The sequence below is a fragment of the Caretta caretta genome, chromosome 7 (genome assembly GCF_965140235.1).
Source record: "Caretta caretta isolate rCarCar2 chromosome 7, rCarCar1.hap1, whole genome shotgun sequence".
Classification (NCBI taxonomy): Eukaryota; Metazoa; Chordata; order Testudines; family Cheloniidae; genus Caretta; species Caretta caretta.
In genome coordinates, this window is record NC_134212.1 from 22,045,629 (window position 1) to 22,056,797 (window position 11,169).

The 11,169-nt window shown below is 43.6% G+C and overlaps 1 long non-coding RNA gene across 2 annotated transcripts; it reads right to left on the reverse strand.

Annotated features, from left to right (window-relative positions):
- Positions 1-297: 297 nt before the first annotated feature.
- Positions 298-9,947, reverse strand: LOC142072866 (uncharacterized). 2 transcript variants are annotated; one of them, XR_012669469.1, is made up of 3 exons: positions 9,892-9,947; positions 1,631-1,702; positions 298-445 (listed from the first exon to the last, which is right to left on the reverse strand). It is a non-coding gene; the product is annotated as an uncharacterized LOC142072866 (long non-coding RNA). The 2 variants fall into 2 exon arrangements; XR_012669470.1 differs by lacking the exon at positions 298-445 and adding an exon at positions 532-620.
- Between the last annotated feature and the right edge of the window lie 1,222 nt (positions 9,948-11,169).

An 11,169-nucleotide genomic window follows, 5' to 3' on the forward strand; every position in this document is an offset into this window, starting at 1 on the left:
AGGAAAGGGAAAATCATGCTGGCTATTCTGCAAATCTTGATCAAATCCTTTATTCAGAGAAAGCCTTTCCAAAGGCTAGGGAGGCGGAGCGGGAAACATGCTCTGAAAGAGGTGTGACACGAATATCTGCTTGCAAACAGAAAAGGAGTACTTGTGGCACCTTAGAGACTAACCAATTTATTTGAGCATGAGCCTATTGCTTCCTCCACCATTGAAATGCAGCCATCTCTGGGGTGTAACACAGAAGCTACTTAACAGCACTGTAAGCAACAGTTTAGAGCAAGAAGGGCCCATGCGTATGTATATCTACGATGTATGTTTATTAATTTATAAAATGCCTTTCACCCCTTCTTTCAAAACCACGACTGAAGCTGCAGGAATAAAGATGATCATAGCTCCAGAAATTCCCCAAGAAGAGTGAAGTCAAAATCTTTGGAGTGAAAGTCTGTGGAGAAAACAGAGTTTCTTTTTTTTTAAAGTCAATATTTGAGGCACACCTTGTGAGTTGTGCAGCTGTTGTGGTAAGTATATCAAATACAATGAATCCCCAGATTATCAGCTTTGAAGGCATTAGCTGTTGGAGGAAAACATCCATCCCCAACCTGTAGAATTAGAAAAGGCTAGAGAAAAAAAAAAAGTCTTGTGAAACAGTGAAAAAATCCCTAACAATCCATCTGAATAAATAGGGCACAAAGTGTCGGCATTCCTATTAGTGTCTGTCGGTCTCGCTTGTGTGCCTGGTTCTTTTTCCTCACAGCTATTACCTGCTCTGAAATCAAGCTGACAGAGAACTACATAGCTAATCAGGATGGGGGGCAGATGCTCTCTTCAAACGTCTCCTTAAATTCCTAGCTAAAGTCATCCATCTCCTCTTAGGCTCTCTTTTGTATCTTCCTGGGGCCCTTATAGAAAACGGTCTTTTGTGTGGAGTATAACAGCTGGCAAATGCTGATTTTAAGTGTGTTCCTACCTTTGTGGATTGATCATAAAAAGATCAAAGGTAAATAATCTCCCTGGTGCTCTTTTGAAAAGAAGCTAATCAAGTTTGGGGGGGAGAGAGGGGAGGGGTTTAGATTTTTAAAAAATGATTTCATTATTAGTAGGAACATTTTATCCCACCCCTCCCCACACTCCATTTCTCCTTTACTTGCGATTTCCTTGTTATCCTTCTGCAATTTTATTTTATTTTTCATTTAAATAAATACTTCAGTTCTCCAGCCAACATAAGGGAGGGACTCCTAAGCAATCCTACAACACCACCACATTCAAAATAGAGATGGGTATGAACCAAGCATCCCCTCATTCCTATCTGAACACCTCCAAACTCTGGAGAAGCCTATATCCAGGTTCAAAAAGTGGATCCAAGCTTCACAGCTGGTTTATTTCTTTGTAAGGGACAGGTGCAAAATCCCAGGAACAAACACAGCTCCAAACTTAGTGGAAAGTTTGAATCTGTACTCAGATCCAAACTTTGCCACTTAGGTCAATATCCCATTCAAATACACGTGAAAAAGTAAAAAAGTTAGCAACAACACTTCAGCCACAAGGCCATCTCCCCAGTCCCAAAGGAAAAGGCAGAGTAAGCCAAACAGCAACTGCTTTGTTCTTATATAGCATTATAGCCACTTACAGTCTGCAAATATGCACGACACTCTGGTCTCTGTTGGATTTGACAGGCGCTGTCCAAACTCCAGCAGTCGGCCTTGAATATTGATAGGAGAGTTTTAGTCGAAGCATTCCCATAAAAACAAGCCAACGAAAAACAGGAAAAAAAAAACATTAGAAAGGGGTCACGGCTGGATTTGCTGAACAAATGAGCTCTCTTGTGACTAGGAGATCTCATCAAACTCCTCTCAATTTTGTTATAGGAAGCAGCATAAGACAATGGCTGACCTTCAAGTACAGCGTGGGAACACGCAGGCTGATGCTCAACAAGAAAAGCCCACCTAGAAGGGTATAATCATAAATTCCCGTAGGAGATCTTTTCCATACCGGTGCTTAATCTCGCCTACAGTATAGTTGTACACACATTTCAAATATATCGACTGCACAGCTACTTTCCAATAAGGCCCCAAACATATTGTAGGCTGTTACTGCAATATGGATTGATTTTGCAGGGCGGGGGGGGGTGAGGGGAGAGGGAGAGGGGGAGGATGGAGGACTTTACTGGCCTGCAATATATTTCTGGGTTATTTGGTGTACAGACGTCTTCCTTTAACAGATCTGGGCATTGTTGTTATTGCAGTAGCACTATGAGGTCCAACCAAAGGCCAGGGCCCCATTGTGCTAGGTGCTGTACAAACAGGACGAGAGAGACCCCGTACCAAAGAGTTTACCATCTAGACAAGAGAAAGGGTGGGAGAAAGGGGGCATTATTATCCCAGTTTTACAGATGGGAAGCTGAGACCCAGAGACATTCAGAAGAGATTTTCAAAGTGACCTAAGGTGTTTTTAATAGGAATTAGGCTTCCAAATCCCTTAGGCAACTTTGAAAATCCCACCCTAAGTGAGCTGGTCAAGGTCACAGAGAGAGTCTGTGGCAGAGCTGAGTCATGAACCCACAAACCTAAGACCCAGTCCAGGGCCTTAAGCATAAGACCATTGAAGTCCTTTTGAGAGAGGCCGTTGACTTTGAAGTCAATGGGGATCCACCTGCTTGGACCCAGTTATAGGATCAGACGCTGATTTCTATCAAATCTAGACACAAGCGCCTGTGGCTCCAGCCCAGAAGCACTCAAGGTCCACTTCCATTTCAGAAGGCTTTCATTGCCATGGCGAGTGGAATAGTGACAACCAGGAAGCTGAATCCGTTTCTTCGCAAGGAGTGGATATTTCCAAACAGCAGGCTGGCTGAGCCTCTCTCTCAAAGATTTTTTATCTACCTGTACTCACTGTAGACCTAAACGAGATACATCACTGTACAATTAAAAGTTAAACCCCGTGCCCATCAGTGCTGGATCTGACAGGGACACATGTCTAACTTTATTACCATGGTTTTGTATTTTTTCAGCCTCACCCTACAAACAGGTCACAGTTTTGATTTATATTTTGCCATCTGAAATGCATAAAAGATACGGCGCTTTTGCTTCCCCATTAATCTTCTGAGGGTTTGTTTGAAATTTTATTGAAGGTGACATGACAAATTACTGCCGGAGTCAATCTGTTCTTCAAGAGGGAGTCATTTAAAAATAAAAGAAGAACAGAAAAGAAACGGGTGAATGGGGGGGTGGGGGGGAAGGATGCACTAATGCAGAGTAAATGGCCTCTCTGAATATGTGCTTCAGTTCATATGCCAATGGAGCATCCTTTCAAAGGCAGCGCTGCCGGAATGAGAATGGCAGGCCAATTACCCACACGGCAGGTTCATAGATTCAGAGATAGCAGGGCCTCAAAAGACCAGTTGGGCCATTCAGGAGAGTAAGACTCCTGCATTTATTTTTTTGGCAGAATGGCTCACTACATCATCCTCAGCTGAGGCTGTCTGCAACCTATTCTAGAATCTGTGTAGTGACTGCTTCAGCCACATCCTCTGGGAGCCTATTTAACTGCCCAGTTGTTCCAACTGCCGAGAACATATTCCTGCTGTTTCTAGTCAAAAAAGCTTTTCCACAGGGGCTGTTGCTGTTTTGTGAGGCTGAGAGCTAAGGTAGGAGCATGGTGGGTGTATCTACAAATATTCTGGATGTTATTCTGATGTATGTTGTCATGTGACATGTCTCGAAAGCTCATCTTTCCTCGTGCGTTTATGCCGTGATCCACTGACTTTAATGGGAGTTTGATGGCACTAGGTACTTTGCAGAATCAAGCCCCAAATAAATCCTGTCTCAGAAAAGTGTGCCCATTTAAGATAGCTGAGAAGGTACAACTATCCCCCTACAGCTTGTATTCTGTCAGGAATGCGCAGCAGAGATGGCAAAGGGCCTCTAAGGGTATGTGTTCACTGCAGAGTTAACGGGGGTGATTGACACTCATGTTTGAGCACCCAGCTTAGCCCTGGCCTGGGTCTGAGCAGCCATATTGCAAACCCATGCTTGAGTTACCCTGTTCTCACTGATGCTGCACTCACCCGTATGCATTGCTAGGACTTCTGAGGTTATATCCTATTGGTTCCTTGTGCTGCCGTACGCTGATCTGATCTGTGAGTCTTTCCCAATGAATTGTGGGAGAAGTTTTCTGTCTTTCTGGACAATATGGGGGAATTGTGGGAAGGCACTGGAGGATGCAAGTTGTTTAGTCTGTGTCTCACCGCCGAATGGACCAATAGCAGCTCAAGTGGAAGTGGCACCTGAGGTCTAACCCACCCCCCAGCTGGGTCAGATAGCCTAGTTGAAAGCACCCACAAAACTCAGGTGAGAGAGATATGTTTGTAGATGGGACAGGGGCAACACCCAGGTAAGAGCTTAGGCTAAATCTGCGGTGAAGACAGACCATTAATCTTGTCGGTCCATTTTGCACTCTTGGGCACTGTTTCTAGGATCTACTGTGCTGAGGTCAGCCAGGTGAAGTGAACCATGAGTGAAGTCTGTTAACCTGTTATGCAAGGTGAGATGAGACTAAAAAGGAAGTCTGCATCAGAGAGATGTCTGTGCATGTATTATTGGAGATCCAGTGTTCTGCTGCCTTAAAATATGGAGACGACAATGGATTTATCATCCCTCTGATAAAAGGGATCCATTAGAGCACCCCATCTCTGCCCCTGCAGCAACTCATGCCATGATTCTTAGAGATAAATAGCAATAATAAAAAGCTACAGTATTCAAAATGGTGCATTTGTTTCCTTTTGCTGTTTTATTAATTCAACTAGTTGCTAAGTAACTCAAGCACCGTTTGCCTCAACCTCTCACCCAATGGCAACTTAATTAATTGTTAAGTGCCTAGGATCAGAGGCCTCCTGAGCATTGTCTGTTTTGGAAGAAGCGGGAATACCAAGGAGCTTGCCACGGAGCTCTCTTTGTATGTGGCATCTCAATAACTCACTCAAGTGTTTGACTATCTAGCAATCAGGTGGCCACTCGTTGAAAGCAAGAGTTGACAATGAAAAAACCTTGCATTTTTCTCCTCACTGGGATATGTATAGAGCGGGACAAATAGTACAAAAAGCATTTGTTGAGAACTTTATTCAAATCATTTTGAGGTATTAGGTGATTAAATATTTGACCTGTACAGTTCAAATGTATGTACATGTTAATAAGGGACAAGTTAGTAGAAAATAAGGCCCTATAGATGTAGAGATCGAGGGGTGAGAAGTTGGTGCAATGGTGGCATTTTACACCCATTGGGTGCAGAGATAAAGGACTACACAAGGTGCAAGGCAGTGGAGAACCAGGCCCAAAGGTTGTGAGACAAGCACTCTGAAGAAAGAAGGTACATGGCAAAGGTTTGGATAGAGCAGGTATCTCCTGTGACCTCATGGACTGAGATCCCAGTCATTAGTCAGCTGTAACACAAATCTACCCCAAACACTTTCATAAAAGCAAAAGATACTTCCATTATAGCTGATGACTTTTGACTTCTTTTCGTGAGGTGAAAGAAGGCATGGGGCTTTTGGCTCCTATCACAACACACTCCAGATGTGCAGGTGAGTTGGTATAATCAGATTAATGAATGCATTTAAGTTCCCTTTGAAAAAAGACAAAGCTCTATAGTAAGCGTTAAATATGATTATTAATAATATTCACACTTTGCTACATGTTATGTCTCCTACATATTTTAAGATGTTGGAAGGGGAGTTTATTTACACAAGGAGTAATGCCCCTGGTGTTTGCTTCCATATCTAGTTTCTGCAGACAGAAAACTATCTTCTTGTTGCAAATATAAGGATATTTATCTGCATGAACAACCATTTTCACCACCTCACCAGGGCCAAATTCAGAAACACTTGTGAAAACCTTTGATTTCACACATGTCCTGGTGAAGCAAATATAAGCTGAATCATGCACAGCTCTGGGTAACATGGTTTTGCACCTTTGGTCTGAACTGGTCCTACAGGCAGGTTCATACGGTGAATTTATACTAGAGACACAGCCATGCTGAAGAACATGAATTTGTGTTAATTTAGTATTGGAATCCTTATCTAGAGACAAGTCATTTCAAGTGTGACCTTGCACTTCCTCCTCCATTTACTGACAATATAAGTCAAGGATATTGCTATTGCACACAGAATTGTTTGTTACAAAATTACAGCTGCAAATTATTATTTCCATTTAGACTTTATTTACTGGGAAAATAAAACGTGGCAGAACATGCAATTTTATAACAAGCAGAATCTAACAATTCTTTTAATCACTTAGCCAGCCTTTCCAGGTGCATCTAGGCAGAATGCACCTGCCGTACTGCTGAATTTTCCATATACAATATGTCCAGATAGAAAACACCTACTATTTTAGATACACTTTCGGTAGAATGTACCTGCTGTGCTAGTGAACATACCAGGTGCACCCAAGTGGAAGGGGATTGGCATGCCACTAAAGTACAGTACATACAGGTAGAGCAAACCTGGGGTACTGCCAAACATTCCCTATACATGGGATTAGGATATACCTTTTAAACTCCTGGATGCTCTGGAGTTGTTCTAGCAACAAAGCTATTCCAGGTACATCCATGTTGCACACACCTGTTATGCTGCTAATGTTCCAGGGATGTCCCATTAGAACACACCTATTATGCTGCCAGATGGTCTAAGTACCTTCCAACAGTCCATTGGTTTCAATGGAATGCTAATAGTGTGACAGCAGCCCAGCAGTTGTGGTGAGCTTCTGGCAATGAAGGAGTTAAACCTACAGTCAGCTGCAGAACGGCAGGCTGGGATGTGATTTGGGCATACCTGCGCCGGAGTGACATAACAGAAGCAGCATTTGCTCGGGAGGAGGTATGCGTTTTTGCCCAGTTGGCTGGAGAAGTGAGTGATCTAGAGCAGACAGAGCGAGCATGGAAGGCATGACTTCTCTCGTTCCAGGGCAGCTACTGTTCTGGGTTTAGGGGAGAAGTTCTGTATCTTAAGGCATTCAGCACAGGGTGTGGAAATGCTGGGATAGCAGCTGGTTAAGGGGCTAGCTCACTTAGTACCAGTTCATATAGGAGCCATCTGTGCTAGAGCAAATCATCAACAATAAAGGCCAAGTCCAGGGGCATTTGTCTGAAAATCTGAACAAAACAGCAGCGATTTGACCTCCCCACAAAGTGGCTGAGCCCGGTGAAAAAGCAGAACGGAAAAACAGGGACCCACTGAGATGAGGGTCAGGGTGAGGATCTGAATGGGACTCAGTCTGACATCCATCCTGGGCAGACACCTTACTAGCACTCTCCTTTTGCTGGATCTTTTTCCTTCCTGGTTTGTCTCCTTATCTTCCTCCTTCTACTTTTACGTTTATGATGATTGAATGTAACACACAAGCCATCCCTTTACTGTCCTTTCTGCTCTATACTCTCCACTCTTGCATTCCTTATGGCCATTAACGTCATTTTGGGAATACAGGTTGAGTGAAAGCTGGGATACCAGAAACAGACTCCAAATGACCCAACAGGCTCCAGGAGCCGGTTTACCCACTGAAGGGCTGAAAACGGTTTCCTCACTCCTTTCTGAGCAAAACCTGCCTTTGTGAGCTAACAGCAAGCAAAGCCTGATAAGGAAGCCTCTTCACGGTAGCCTGGCATCTCCCATTGTTCCAAATATCTCCTCTCTGCTCTTTCAAATCCCTCAGTTCTTTTTCCAAGGCTCTTACAGTGACCTCCTTACAGACCACATCTCCCACACCGCCCTGTGGTGAGTTAAGATCCCGTCTCTGCTACGTGTCTGCCGTGGAGTACAAACTGTAATCTTCTAGAGGCATCAACAGTTTTGTCTGTCCCCTGCCAGTCTGCTAGTCTAGTTCTACCTTGTTTTATTTGCTCTACACACATCTAATAAGAATGGTAGGAGCCCAGTAGCTAATTCAGTCACGTCTGGTAGCTGGCTGGTGTGACAGTAAGTAAGTTGGATAGTTACCCCTACCATGTGACCAATGACCTTTTGGAACACACATGCAGATGGCTGGGGCCAGGAAATTAAGAGTAGTCTTTGGCCAGGACGCCTGTGTTTCACACCCTCTTTGCTGCCAGCATGTCACAGTTTCTGCAGTGGACCAGTTTTTGAGTTGTTGAGGGGAAAAGAAGTTGAAAGTCTGAGAATTTGCATGAATTTAAAGCTGGATATAAGGATGCACACCCACTTGCCTATCTAATATCTGCCCCAGACAGCAGCTTGGTGTTTCAGAACTAGCAACTCTGGCATAAAGAGCAAGCCAGGCACTTACAAAGGGGAATGTTATCAAAGGATATGGCCCCGTTCCCCGCCAAAATATGAGTTACTTGGGAATGCATCCATTACTTATTCCCCTCATCCCCCTAATAAATGCAGACAGGAAGTCTTTTAGAGGAACAGTTGATGTCTTTGGAGAGGGTCCTTTCATTCTATGTTTCTATCTGAAATGCATTCCAAAGGAGATACACAACTTCAGCCACAGCAATGGAGCTGGGAACCATACAAGAGTATGGGGACAGCGAAAGGGGGTTGCCAAAGACCTATGCACATATTACATTATCTTGCACCATTGAGTTCAAATCCATGCTCCTGCAAAGTTTAAGGATATTTAGGTCACATTTTTGGTTTACCCATTATATAGATGGGGAGCATCTGCCAAGTCCAGATTTGGTTCCAAATTTCCTCAAAGTTCAGGCACATTCAAATCCGAGTGATTCATTTGAGCTCATGTCTAATTCGCACAACTGTTGATAATGCCCATGTAAAATGTAGTGAGTGAAATCACCCTTTCTTGTGAATAGGAACTAGGGGACAGATTTTCAAGAGCGCTCCCTTTTAGACACCTGGTTTTCAAAAGTGCTCAGCACCCAAGGAGCACCTACCATTTTTCTGGAACTTCTGATCTCTGCATGCATAACTCCTAACCCCTCCTAACCCCTGGTACCCAAGAGAGTACCTGTTACAAAGGGTTATATGTAAAACCAGCAAGAAATTCACATACTATCTATTCTCACCAGCAATGCCACACAGGTAGCCCTCTTTAGAAGACACAGGTACATGAGACACACTCCCTGAAAAATACAGTCTCCTGGTGGGGCGGTGTGCAGGCAAAGGATTTTGTGACTGGAGAGCAACTATTACAACTGCCCTTCTCCTCTTCTGCTTGCTTACTCCCTCTCTTTTTTTAAAAAAGAAGAGCAGCAGCAAGATCCTATGGACAGCCCTTCTCCTCTCACTATCCACTTGACTCAACACAGGCCATGCTCTTGAGGCTTGTTAGGGAAGGAAAAAAATTCCACCACTGTTTTCTTCCTCCACTTTCTTCTTTTTTTGATTAAAGAAAAGCAAGCAGCCCCCTCCTCCCTACTCTTTGGCTTGCTCCACTATCTTCCCAGCTGGCAGATGCTCCAACATTCCTTGCACGTAAGTGTTTTGCTTCAAAAGTTAGGAGACGAGAGGGAGAAAGAGAGAGAACCACATTGTACAGTCCCTGTTGATAAGGTTCAAAGCAGAGACGCCTCAGAAGCACATGCAGTTGCTTGTTTGCGCTCTTTAAAAAAAAAGAGAGCTAAATTCCACGGTAGACATTGCTTTCTCTTGCTGCCATTATCTATCCCTCACACAAGCTAGAGGTAGGGGGAAGGTAGAAATTATCCTGTTTACCTGGCATTATTTTTACCCCCACCCACTCCTTGAAATGTCAGCTCTAAACTGCTTTGCACTCCCATCTTTTCAATGGCATTTGTAAAGAGGAAAAGAAAAAATCCTGCACATGAGGTTTATTTATTATTTTAACACACACACACACACACACCTATATATAAAGCTACAATAAAACCAGCTGGGGCTGCCTGAGAAAAAACCCTACCTACCTTCTCTTGCCTTAACATTTTCCCCCACCTTGTAGTTCTCTGGAGTGTGTTTTTCCTTTTGCCCTTAGTACCTCCCTGTGATTTTCCCCTTCTAATCTAGCACTGGAGTGGCAAGTGAGTGATGCTACATTATTACTCATGTGGGGAATCCAGCCAAGAATTTCTAGGCATAGCAAAATACTCAGAACCATCTGTCTGTTTTGCTAGAGGAGAAATAGGCAAAAACAAATCCTATTAAACTAGCCATTCCAACCTACAGTCACTGGGGACACCAAGATAACATTTCAGTCACTTCCCTGGGATATGTTGGGGCAGAAAGCTCTCCTTTTATTATCTTGAAAGGGGATTTCTAATGGTAGAGAAAGAGGTGTTGGGATCCAGTAAAAGTTAAAGAGACCAGGAAAGATTATCCCCTCACTTCCCAGCTTTTTAATATGAGCATTAATGTACTCAAGATACAATATCTACTCCACAGCCCACCCCCCAAAAGCAATCACCTCAGAGAGCCCAATTTATAACTTTCCTCTCCTTAGGTGGGTGGGCATTTAAGTAGGTACCTTGTGACCTACAGGTGAAAAATGTTAGCTCCCAGATGAAATAGGAGCCTCTCTACCTCGCTCTGAGGTACAAGGTTTGTTAAGATCTAATGTTTTACACCTGTGGCAGGTTAAAACCCAGCCGGAATGTCTTTTCCCCTTTCCTAAGCAATTCAAAGCCTTTCAGCAACAGCTTTGCTTTTGTTTGCTCTTCAGGCGAACCGTGCTGCTTGTGAATGTGCCGTATGCAAAGTGAACACCTGTTCAGATTGTCAAGCCCAGTGGTAATAAGGCTCAGAGTGTCTCATCCCCTTGTAGGTGACGGATTGGGGCAGTTGCTCTGTCCCTTTTGGAGTTTTTCTGAAATACGGCAGCTATAAATCCTCAGCTCAGACAGCCTTTCCTTACTCTCTACAGCATGGCTTCTTGTGGGCTTTTATAGCAAATGACACATTGGAAAAGAGGGGAAGATTATGGCTGGGGAATGTTGGAGAATAGGTAGGAGAGGGGAATTTATCTCAGTGGTAAACAAAGCCTGTTTTCTTTTTTTCCCCTGATTTGTGTCAGGTTAGCCAACGGAGAGGAGTTAAGGATTCAGAGCTCTTCTGAAGGTCTGATCTAGTCTTTTTTGACTAAGCCACAAAATGGCCCCTCTGCGATATTTGGATTTTGTGTTTCTCCCTAGACAAAGAGCAATTGTCAGTCTGAATGACATGTGGATCAAGAGAAACAATAAACCAAA